Source organism: Odocoileus virginianus, chromosome 2 (genome assembly GCF_023699985.2).
Source record: "Odocoileus virginianus isolate 20LAN1187 ecotype Illinois chromosome 2, Ovbor_1.2, whole genome shotgun sequence".
NCBI lineage: Eukaryota > Metazoa > Chordata > Mammalia > Artiodactyla > Cervidae > Odocoileus > Odocoileus virginianus.
The window spans coordinates 8,149,291-8,161,805 of record NC_069675.1 but is presented as its reverse complement, the minus strand read 5'-3'; the positions used below and the strand labels follow the sequence as shown (position 1 = coordinate 8,161,805).

The window sequence follows — 12,515 nt, the reverse complement described above, 5'->3', positions numbered from 1 at the left end:
GTCCAATACTTTGGCCAGATGATGCGTAGAGTTGACTCACTGGAAAACACCCTGATGCTGGGAAGTATTGAGGGCAGGAGAAGAACAGGGTGACAGAGGATGAGGTGGTTGAATGGCATCATTGACTCAGTGGACATGAGTTTTAGCAAACTCCAGGAGCTAGTGAAGGACAGCAAAGCCTGGCCTGCTGCAGTCCATGGGGTTGCGCAGAGTTGGACATAACCAAGCGACTGAACAACAACACAAAGCTCTACAATCTGGCTTCTTAACTAATATTTTTATTCTTTTACCCCTCAACTTACAGCCTCTGCTGCAGCCAGTTCTGTTTCCTCCTGGAATCCGATATATGTAGAGGATGCTGGCTGACCTTGGCATGGTCACTGCCCTGGCTAGAAGTGGTCTTTTCTTTCCCTGAGCAGGAGACATGTCTAACCTGCTCTCTGCTGACTACATAAGACCTAACTCGATTTCCCTTCTTCTGGACCACTTCAGATTTTGAGTCTATGTCATATAAGTTAAAACTTAATGATATTGTATAAGTGGAGTGAAAGGAGAGATTCGGACAGAAATTCCATTTATTTCAGAGGTACAGAAAGTTAGAGAAAGAGAAAAAAAACTGATTTCTATTAAGGGTGGCCTACCCCACCAGAAACAGGCCAATCAACCATGCAATTTTTCTTTATGTTTCCTTTCCATTTCCTGAGGGCAAATATATATATATATTTCTACCCCCTTGATGATGCCAGGTAGTAAGGAGCCATAAATCACTAGTGACATACTGGAACCAAGCTTTTTGGGGGGAAGAAGAATGACTGGAAGATTATTTTCAGCAATATCCACAAAATAAGGTCACTGCTGAGAAAAATCTAGAAAAAAAGAGGGACACATTTGTCAGATCATATTTCAAGAGATGCTGTTCAAGAATGTAAAGGGAAAATACCAAAGTATTTTTAGTATCTGACATCATTTGATTGGATTAAAGAACAACTGACACAGTTATCATTTTCTAAATATTTCTCCTGTGTATATTATAAAGAAGGCTAAAAACTTATGAGGCTTTTCAAAAGTAAACATAGTAATCTAAACATCCTGGTTAATAGCTTTTTTCCTATTTGGGAGGAAGTGTAATACATTGAAAAATCACAGATTCTGAAATGTTCAATTCAATCGTTCAGTCATGTCTGATTCTGCACCACTATGGACTGCAGCATTCCAGGCTTCCCTGTCCATCACCAACTCCTGGAGCTTCAGCTTCAGCATCAGTCCTTCCCATGAATTTTCAGGTTTGATTTCCTTTAGAATTGACTGGTGTGATTTCCTTGCAGTTCAAGGGATTCTCAGGAGTCTTCAAGTTGGTGATGCCACACAGTCATCTCATCCTCTGTCGTCCTCTTCTCCTCCTGCCTTCAATCTTTCCCAGGATCAGGGTCTTTTCCAGAGTCAGTTCTTTGCATCAGGTGGCCATGTTAGCTTTTGCATTTAATGCTAAATGTTGACTTTTGCATTTAATGCTGTTTGACCTAGAGTAAAAATTCAATTTTACTAAATCTCAATTTTCTCACTATTAAATGGGGATAATAATATCCAACTATTATTATTGAGGACTGGTCTGGAGAAAATAGAAAATTGAGCGTATGGTCTGGTGCTTTAGTAAAAATCAAATACATGTTAGTTCTTTCTCCTTGTTGCATGTGTGCTAGGTCGCTCAGTCATGTCCAGCTATTTCAACCCTGTGGACTGAAGCCCACCAGACTACTCTGTCCATGGGATTCTCGAGGCAAGAATACTGGAGAGGGTGCCATTTCCTTCTCCAGGGGATCTTCCCTACCCAGGGATTGAAACCGTGTTTCCTGCATTTGCAGGTGGGTTACTTACCACTAGTGCCACCTGGGAAGCCCCCTCTCCTTATTGGGATTCTATGTATTTGTTTTGGTGGTGCAGCGCTCATAGAAAATTTAGAAACCTAATATTTTAGAAGAACTCATTATTAGAATCCATTGTTGAGGATTGGTATTGGAATAAGAAATATTATTTTGATTATTATTGACCATAGATGTAGTTTTTTAAAGCAAGTCATTTCAATAATGCATAGGTCATTCATAGAATAAGAGAGACATCACACAATAGAAGCAAAAAAAATATTCTGTAAAGGACACTAAAGTACAGACTTTTCCATCCCTTCTGTTAAAGTATGCCCCCGGAAATGACTATATGACATCCTGACATCCATCAAATTTAAAACTATAAACACATACACACACAATACACAAAGGCACAAAACTAATCACTGTGGAAAAATCTGAGTAAGATTTAAAATAATAGTTATTAGTGGACCTTGAGTCATCAGTGATTCCAGTAGAAATGGTTTAAGTAACAAAGCCTGTCAACAATTATTGAGCTGCAATTTTGTATGCAGAATATATTATGCAACACTAAAGACAGGCAGCTTTTAATTAACTTTTTATGGAGAAAATTACAGTTTCACATGCAGGTGTAAGAAATAATGCAGAGAGCTTCCTTGGTGGCTCAGTGGTAAAGAATCTGCCTGCCAATGCAGGAGACATAGGTTTGCTCCTTGGTCAGGGGAGATCCCACATGCCACTAAGCCCATGCACCAAGCTCATGCACCACAACTATTGAACCAGCACTCTGAAGTCTGGGAGCTGCAACTACTGGGCCCACATGCCACCACTACTGAAGCCTGTGCACCTAGCATCTGCTCTGCAACAAAGAAGCTATTTAATCAGTCCAAGCAACACAGTTAGAAACTAGCCCCTGCTAGCCACAACTAGAGAAAAGCCCATGTGGCAGCAAGGACCCAGCACAACCATACAGACATATACAAATAAAAATACATAAATGAATAAATCTTTTAAAAAAGAAACAATGCAGATATATTCCACTTAATCTTACTGCTTCCCCTATTGGTAACGTTCTTCAAAACTATAATAAAATATCAAAACTAAGATATGGACATTGATAGTCAAAATACAGAATGTTTCCATCACCATAAGAATCTCTTAAGATGCTTTGTTATAACCAGACCCACTTCTATCCACCTCTACTCCATGTTTAACTCTCTTACCCACTAATCTACTCCATATCTACAGCTTGCCATTTTGAGAATGTTGCAAAACTCAAATTATTCAGGATGCAAACTTTTGGGATTGACTTTTATCATTCTGCATAACTCTTCCATTTTATTGCTGAATAGAATTGCAAGCTATGAATGTATCATACTTTGTTTAAACATTCACTCACCAAGATACATGCACTGTTACCAACTTGGGATGTAATGAATTGAGTTGAAATAAATATTCTTGTATAGCTACCTATTCACAGACTTCCCCTGGTGGTTCAATGGTAAAGAACCCACCTGCCAATGCAGGAGATGTGGATTCAGTTCCTGGGTCAGGAAGATCCTCTGATGAAGGAAATGGAAACCACTCCACTATTCTTTCCTGGAGAATCCCATGGACAGAGGAGCCTGGTGGGCTATACTCCAAAAGAGTCAGACATGACTTAGTGACTAAACCACAAATAGTTTTTCTTGTGAACATAAGCCTTAATTTCTTTGGAAGAATGACTAGTAATTCAGTATATATAGTTGTTTCCCTGTTTTTTTCCATTTCTCTGGGTAGAATTTTTGAACAATTTTTAGAACTCTGTTTTGATTTATCTATTGTACTTTTGATTGTACCTCTTTGAAGAGCTCTTTTAAGTGATTTATCCATACTAAATATGTAAATCTCATCATAATCTTCTAGTATCATTACTTTAGCAGTTCATATGAAGTATAAAAACATTACCTCACTTTATGTTTCTTTACCCTCTGCTGTTGGTATTTTAATTGTCTTAAATATGTCCTCCACATACATTTAGAACCATGTCAGACAATGTTATGATTTTCACTTCAATCATCAAATATAATTTAGAAATCTCAAAAGAAAGAAAATCCAATGTATTTTCCCATATTTTTTTTGTTCACTGTTTTCTCTCATCTTCTCAGTGTTCCAAGGTTCCTTTTTAAAAAACCATTTCTTTTCTGTTTATAGGACATCCTGTAGTTGCTTTAGGGTATGTCTTCTGTCAACATATTCTCTTAGTTACCCTTCATTTGATATTGTTTTGATTTTCCCTTCATTCATGGAGGATATTTTTGCTGGGTATAGCATTTGGGTTGACAGTTCTTTGCTTCTGGCACCTTAGAAACAGTACGTCACTTCCTCTGCCCTCCATGGTTTCTGATGAGAAATTCATTGTAATTCTAATAATTTTTTTTTTTCCAACTGATAAGATGTTGTTTTTCTCTGGCTGCTTTCAAGGTTTTTCTTTGTCTTTAGTTTTCAGAAGCTTAATTATGATGTGTCTTGGTATGGATCCCACTTTGGATTTGTTCAGCTTCTTAAATCTGCATGTTTATTTGTCTTGGCATATTGGAGAGAAGTTTACATTCATTCACTCAAGTACTTTTCAGTCCCAAATTCTTCTCCTTCTGGAACTCTGAGGATACAAATGTTCGATTCTTTTTTTTTTTTTGGCTTGCTAGTTTTCCTCTTTCCTGGCCCCATGGTTAAATAGAGGGTCGATTTTTATTGGGGCATTTTTGTCTGAGGCTGTTGTTTTTTCAGGGTTGTTGGCACCTACAGTTCCATGTCTGGGATATATGCAGCAAAAAGAAAAATTCAGGGACTTGGACCACCAAATTTTTCTCTGGTCACTAAACAGTCTGCTCACTCTCTCTACCTTTCAGAGTCTTCTTATGTTTGTTTTACATATAACATCTAGATTTAAGCTGTACTTAAGTTTCACTACTCCATCTTCCCAGAAGATGAATTCAAGACATATATTTAAACAAGGGAAATTCTGTTCCTTTCTTTGGAAGGTAGCATTTATTTAAAGAGACATAATGTATACATTTTGAGTATCACTAAAGCCTGCTGGAATCTTGCAGTATGTACTCAGTATGTCTTATCATTCTTTGCCAGAGTTCCCTCTGAGTTATTGCATGTAGCAAAAAAATTTGCCTATTTGCGTTATTATGTAGGATCTTATTGTGTGAATTCACTGCAATTCATCTGCCCATTCTACTGTTAATGAATATTGGGGTTATATCTCTTTTTGATTATAGAAAAATTTTGCTATAAAATTTTTTCATATTTTTCCTTGTGAATATTTGTATCCTTTTCTATTAGGCTCATATCTAGGACTGGAATTGCTTGTCTATAGAATATTAATATGCTGCACTTTAAATAGATACTGTCAAATAGTTTGCCTAATTGTTTGCATCAATGTGTAGTCTTACCTGGTTTACCTGATGGCTCAGTGTGTAAAGAATCTGCCTTGCAATGCAGGAGACGTAGGAGACACTTGATCTGTCCCTGGATCAGGAAGATCTCCTGGAGGAGGGAATGATAACCCACTCCAGTATTCTTTCCTGGAGAACCCCATGAACAGAGGAGCCTGGTGGGCTACAGTCCATAGGGTTGCAAGAAGTCGGACATGACTGAGCTGACCGAGCAGGCCTGCATAGTCTTACCAGTACCTTTTGGGAGTTCTAGTTTTCCCTGTTTTTCTTTTTTTTTTTTCCTCTCTCTCTCTTTTTTTTTTAAAATATGGAATGCTTCACGAATTTGCATGTCATCCTTGTGCAGGGGCCATGCTAATCTTCTCTGTATCATTCCAATCTTAGTATATGTGCTGCCGAAGCGAGCACCCTGTTTTTCATTTCAACTATTTCAACCATCCTGCTAATTTTCTTGTAATTTATTTGGCACTCTTCTGCTGATTAAATAAACTGATCATCTTTTCACGTGCCTTCGGTAAGGAAAACACAAGAACTGTATTAAGAATAAGGGGACCTCTTATTAAGCAGAAATGTTAAAAGAACACATAACATTGAGTGGTACTGAGAGCAGTTAAACCGCTTGCTGGCAATTTTAGTTTTATTGAGCAATGGGTTGTTATGTGCTGTCTGCTCAGTCGCTTCTGTTGTGTCTGATTCTTTGCGACCTATGGACTGTAGCCAGCCAGGCTCCTCCGTCCATAGGATTCTCCAGGCAAGAATACTGAAGTGGATTGCAGTGCCCTCCTCCAGGGGAAAGGTGCCCTTCCCGACCCAGCAACTGAACCCATATCTCCAGCATCTCCTACATTGCAGGTAGGTTTTTTACCCACTGAGCTACCTGGGGAGAGGGTTATTATGAGTTTCCTTTAAGACTCACTTTAAGGAGTAAGGGCAGAGGATGAGGACTTCTGGGAGAATTTCTGATGTCAGATATTCAGGAAAGAAAATGAAACCAAAGCTAGAAAGTTAGATCCAAGTACGTATTGAAGTTGGCTCTCTCAGCCCCTAGTCACGCTGGAGAGCTCAAATGGAGAACTTTCCTCTACAAGACAGAAATAGGTTAGGACCTAGGCAAGAAATCAAAATGAAAAATAAACTACTGTGTCTTCACTTAGTCAACAAATATTGATTGTGTTTCTCCTAGAAGCAGGTCTGGACCACCGTGGGAAGTAAGACAGATGAATGTCTACCCTCATGAGCATTAGTAGACTATATAGGTAGTATCATCGTGTTGTAAGAAACACTTCTTTTTTTTCCTTTGTGCAGGTTACATTTTGTTTATTTTGCTTTGACTTCCTTTTAGCCTTTTTTTTTTCTCAGTCATACTTCAATCTCCCAGCCAGATCTTGCTGAATCTACAGAAAAGTAACCAAAAATAATGTGCATTTTTGGCTAGAGCACTTTTCTTTTGATGCCATCAAGGTGAATCAAAGCTTGTTGATTGATCAGCACACACTCCCAGTGAGTGGAAAACATCTCCACGTGTCAGTGAAGGTATTGACCTACTCTTCCCAAGAGGGGGTCTTCTTCTCTCACTAAAACCTAGAGATTATCTAGGCTTGTCTCTGTTCAGGGAAATGACAATTTTCTTCAGGGTAAGTATTAGACAGTACAACTGGGGGAATCATTGTCAGGAACATAAGGCTAGAATAATAACCAGAGGTTTGTCAAAATATTAAGTAAAAGACATTATTTTCTGGTTTGTATTTGATGCCAAAATAAAATCAAAGGGTTAAGGAAGAAATTCTAAGCTTGGGATGGACAAGCTTTTGTTATATTTGAAACATATGCAATAATTATGTGTGCATGCCTGTGTGTGTATATCTATGAATTTATGACAGTATGTGTGCATTTTTTAAAAGTTGTTTATTTTTGGCTGTGCTGGTTCTTCATAGTTGTGCAGGCTTTTCTTTAGTTACGGGGAACGGGCCCTACTCTTTGGCTGAACTGCCCAGGCTTCTCACTGCTGTGGCTTCCCTTGTTGCAGGCTCTAAGGTGTGCAGGTTTCAGTAGTCAGGGCTTCTGGGCTGTTGAGCACAGGTTCAGTAGTTGTGGCATATGGGGTTGGTTGCTCCTCTGTGTGTGGGATACTCCTGCATGCTCACATCTCCTGCATTGACAGGCAGATTCTTTACCACTGAGCCACCAGGGAAGCACCTGTATGTGTGCATTTTTAAAGGAATAAAGCCCTCACTAGATTTCTTAAAGGAAAACTCTAATACTTAAACAATGCAAACCCTTGATAGAGGACAAAGATTGGGAATAATGATGAGTTGCTAGTGGTGAAAGCTTTCAAATAATGAGCAACACTTTGGAAGAAAATCATACACAGTGATGGATGTGTGTTCTCCTGAACCTCCTTATTTCCAAAGGCGTGTACTTATTTCCTCTGGACCCAATAGTTTTTCTAGAGTACCAGTTTTTATGTTATTCTCTGAGTTCATTTGTTCGTTTTCTTTTAATTACTAAATAGGTGTAGTGAATTGCAATCACAGGTTGTAGCCTGAAAAATATTTAGTTTGGGATCTCTTGAGGCATTTTTTCATCCATTGCATGATTCATTTTTTTTCATGAAAGTGGGAGAAGCTGTGTTCTCCACAGGATAGAAACATATTAGTTCTACCTTATTTATTATCTTACTTGAATTTTCTATACCCTTATTTTTTGTTGTCAGTCTGTCAAAATCTGAGGACAGTGTATTGAAATATCCTATTAACATTGGATTTATGTCAGCTTACTGTTGTGTGTGTTTGCTTGCTATCAGTTATCTTGTCTGCATTGCCTGAGCTCCTTCTGGGAGGTTCCTTCTTCCTTTTCATTGGATTGTTCATCAGAGCTCTGCCCTCACATGCTACACAATAGACCACCACTGAATGACCCATTTCAAGAGAAAACATCAAGAATAAGGAGTAACCAGGGAAGCATGTGAGCTGATCTCTCAGAATAGGGCACCAACCAATGAGAACAGATGCTAGACATGAACAGCCAATGAGATTTGACTAATACATAATGGCAGTCTCCGTCCTGCCCTCCAGTTGCCCATGGGCAACTTTGTCCAATGCAGCATCCCTCAGTGCCATTTTGAGGGCTGATCTGATTACTACTACATCCTTTTGTGAGATTATGGGATGTAGAGGCCTTATAAGAGAGAAGCTGGCTTAAACCAGCTCCCATCATGTGGAGAGGGCTAGGCAGAATGAAACAAGATGTGAAAAGCTGAGATAAAACAGGAAGAAGAAAGCATATGGGGTTAAGATCCAAGGAAAAGAAGGAAAGTGAAAGAAAAAAAGACAACTTATGATACTATCTGAGCAGTTGAATCCATTCATGTCTGCTGCCTATGTACTTTAAAGTCAGGAATCAATAAATTTTCTACTAGTTTTAACTAGCTCAAGTTTTATTTATGTCCCTTGAAATCCCAGCCTTGCCTAATTTAGTTTAACACTTTCAGATACTTCAAATATACTGTGAATATAGAAAGTGCTCTTGTACACATTACCTGTGCACTACAGATGTTTATGTTTTTCATAAACAATGCCTAGTCATTGTGATCAGAATTGTTTTGAGTGTCTTCTTTATGTATCCGCACCTTTCTTGGAGATACGTATTCCAAAAATGGCATGTGTAAATCCAGTGCGTGTTCCATTTATTTTATTTTTTGTAATTAATTAAGTTGCAGCACACCAGCTTAGTTGCCCCAAGACATGTGGAATCTTCCCAGACCAGGGATGGGACCCACTCCCCCTTACAGCAACATGGGTTCTTTACCACTGGGCCACTAGTGAAGTCCTCCAGTGCATGTCTTATGTTTTTAAACACTTGGCATTAGTCAACAGGAGAAGGCAATGGCGACCCACTCCAGTACTCTTGCCTGGAAAATCCCATGGATGGAGGAGTCTGGTAGGTACAGTCCATGGGGTCACTAAGAGTCGGACACGACTGAGAGACTTCACTTTCACTTTTCACTTTCATGCATTGGAGAAGGAAATGGCAACCCACTCCAGTGTTCTTGCCTAGAGAATCCCAGGGGTGGGGGAGCCTGGTGGGCTGCCTTCTATGGGGTCGCACAGAGTCGGACACGACTGAAGAGACTTAGCAGCAGCAGCAGCATTAGTCAATATTATATGAACTGCACATTATTTGATTTTAAAGTTTATATAATTTGTATTTTAAAGAGCTCTGCATTCTGTGGGTTTTTTTTTTTTCTTCTCAAAATCCTTCTCCCAGATTTTGCATGTTGTTGTATTTAGATGTAATTTATTCATTTTGAATGCTTTTCAGTATTTCTTTTTGTACTAGACCATGATATATTTTTTCACTTGTGTTTTGGACATTTTTCCTGGTTCTTCATTGTATGCAATATTACAATAACAACTCTTGTACCTTTTTGAGAGTTCTAGATTGAAGGGAAATTGCTGAGTTATATGCTATGCTAACTACATAATAATGTAGTCAATTTAATTGCTGGTAGTTTATAATCCCACCAGCAGTATATGAAAATTCCATTTTTCCACATGCTTCTCAAAATATTTACTGCTAGATTTTATTATTTTTGCTGTAGAACGAGAAATTCTTTTCTGCTTCAGTTTGCATTTTTCAGTTATGTTTACAAGAAAGATTGTGTGTTTATCTACATATTTATTAACCATTCAGATTAGCTCCTTACGTTTTTTGTTTTCTTTGCCTGTTATATTTAGGTTAATCTTTTTATTCCTATGACTCTTAAAAGGTATTCAAGATGTGCATCTGTTTTAATGATGTGTTATTAATATCTTTGCACAGTCTGTGCTTTTTTAAACTTGGTTTTTCCTGTTTTACATTATAGAGATTTTTATTTGTTATTATTATCTTTGTTATGTGAGTTGTGATTTTCTGACTTATTTAATCACTTTTATCTGAAAATCATAAGGAAATTTTCTCTATTTTTTGTTAGAAATTCTGAAGTTGCCTTATTCATCTAGTGTCATTAATAGATCTCAATTTTGCACATAGTATAAAGAAAGAAACTAATAGATGGAGTTATTAAAGATGGTACAGAATCAAGGACCTAGAAATACTATAGAAACTTTTGAACCTAAACAGCTTTAGCTTCATAAGTTACTGCCAAGAAAGTCTATCTTATCCATAACAAGTATAGAGATTATCTTACAATCTTTTAAAATATCAATACAACACTTAGAAATTTTGTCTCTTTTACAATTTCAAAGTTGGTAATTTGGCAATTTTTCTTGCTTTTCTTCTTGATCAAATTTGTAAGCTACTATTATGTGAGTCTTTTCAAAAAATCATTTTGCTTTAGAGGGTTTTTTTAAAATGTTTTTCCTTTTTCTCATTTTGTGAATTTCACTTTTTACAAATTATTTCTTTCCATCTATTTCTAGGCTTGTTCTATTCTTTATCTAGCTTTTTAATTTGAATGCTAACTCAAATTTGATCTTTCTATGTTTCTGATATATTTATATACACATATATATGTTTAATGCTGCAACTTTCCCTATAATTACAGATCTATTTGCACCCTAAATATTCTAATAAACATTTCCCTTGTTATTCAGTTATAAAATAGTAGATAGTTCCTATTACATAGTGTAGTGTATTTGTTACTCAGTTGTGTCTGACTCTTTTCCACATCGTGGACTGTAGCCCACTAGGCTCCTCTGTCCGTAGAATTCTTTAGGCAAGAATACTGGAGGAGTGTGCTATTAATAAATCTTTTCACATTTTTCAACTTCTTTCTTTTTTTCCCTTCCTTTCTCTTCTTCTTTTCTTTTTATTTTTGATTAAGGCTGGTTTTATAATGGCAATTACTTATTTTATAGTTTTGTGGTCAGAAAACATAACATGGTCTATACAATATATTTAAATAAAAAGAATGGTAGATTTAGAAACAATTTCTTTAAAAATAGAAGAAATGTATTTCTAAGGTTAAAAATCATGACTCGAGTAGGAAAATTATAGTATCTTACTACATTTTTCCACAGCTCCATATACTTGGTTGAAAAGGAAAGTGAAAGTCACTCAGTCATGTCTGACCCTTGGACTATACAGTCCCTGGAATTCTCCAGGCCGTAACAGTGGAGTGGGTAGATGTTCCCTTCTCCAGGGGATCTTCCCAACCCAGGAATGGAGCCCAGGTCCCCCGTATTGCTGGTGGATTCTTTACCAGCTGAGGCACAAGGGAAGCCTATATATTTGGATAGTATTGATAACTGAGCATGATTTTATAATGAAAACCACAGATTGCTCAATCTCTTTCTACCTTACCCCGTCTTATTTCAAGGATGGCTCTGGCCGGTGCTCCACCTTTTGTTGGTTTCCCCAGAGAACTAACTCATAGAACAAACAAAACATATTGAAATGACTCAGGGACTGCTTAAATCATTCTTGTATCACTGTTCAGTTGCTAAGTTGTGTCCAACTCTCTGCAACACAATGGACTGCAACACGCCAGGCTTCCCTGTCCTTCACCATCTCCCAGAGCTTCCTCAAACTCATATCCATTGAGTCAGTGATGCCATCCAACCATCTCATCCTCTGTCACCCCCTTCTTGCCTTTATGTTATTTAAAATACAATACTAAAATTAGTTTCCCTTAAGAGTTTCAGAGTGTCATTCAGATTGTTTCTAAATCTGGCAATTTTTCTCACTGAGTTAATGATCTGAACCTGAGTAGACACAAACAGATGGCTGATGTTGATGGAAGCATGATGCCTATGAAGTTTTATTTTTCAGTTTTGGCCAGTGGGGAGGTCATTCAATTCAGTTGGTCACTGCACTTTTAAAAGGAAGTTCAGTCCCTCACTGGTCAAAAACTATACTTCAGCTACAGAGTCAAGGGAGTAATAGTAAATTCTTCATTTTTCAAGAATGAGTTTTTCAGGGGAAAAAAAAGAAAAAAAGGAAATAATAAGGGACCAGTATATCTAGTTTACTAACTCAGACATTTGGTCTTCCCTGTGTTTAACTGCACTGCATGGGAGTCACATAACATCAGGATCTGTAGAGAATTCTTAACATATACAAAAGTATTATGGTAACAAGCAGCAGGTATTTCTGTTTGTTTGTTTTTGTTTTTTTGTGAGGAGTTCATGCAGACCAGAAAACTGACAACTCTGCAGCTTAATAAGAAATAAGAATAAATTAAAAAAAAAAAAACGGAATACACAAA

The 12,515-nt window shown here is 37.5% G+C and overlaps 1 long non-coding RNA gene and 1 other non-coding gene across 2 annotated transcripts in view; both read right to left on the bottom strand.

The window, feature by feature from the left end:
• The window catches only part of LOC139037067 (uncharacterized), a 173,734-nt gene that overhangs the window by 121,547 nt on the left and 39,672 nt on the right, over positions 1 to 12,515 (bottom strand). The gene's annotated exons all lie outside the window — the stretch shown is intronic.
• On the bottom strand, positions 5,610 to 5,716 carry LOC139031551 (U6 spliceosomal RNA). Its single transcript, XR_011484049.1, has one exon. It is a non-coding gene; the product is annotated as a U6 spliceosomal RNA (small nuclear RNA).